Genomic DNA, 261 nt, shown 5'->3' on the forward strand with positions numbered 1-261 from the left:
GCAGAGGAAGGAGAAAGGGAAAAACCAAAAGACCTGACAAATGAAGAGGAAATTGGCAGTCAACCTGAAAAAGAATTCAGAATAATGATAGTGAAGATGATCCAAAATCTTGGAAATAGAATGGGGAAAATACAAGAAACAAGGACCTAGAAGAACTAAAGAACAAACAAACAGTGATGGACAACACAATAAATGAAATTAAAAATTCTCTAGAAGGGATCAAGAGCAGAATAACTGAGGCAGAAGAACGGATAAGTGACC

The sequence above is a fragment of the Physeter macrocephalus genome, chromosome 21 (assembly GCF_002837175.3).
Source record: "Physeter macrocephalus isolate SW-GA chromosome 21, ASM283717v5, whole genome shotgun sequence".
Classification (NCBI taxonomy): Eukaryota; Metazoa; Chordata; class Mammalia; order Artiodactyla; family Physeteridae; genus Physeter; species Physeter macrocephalus.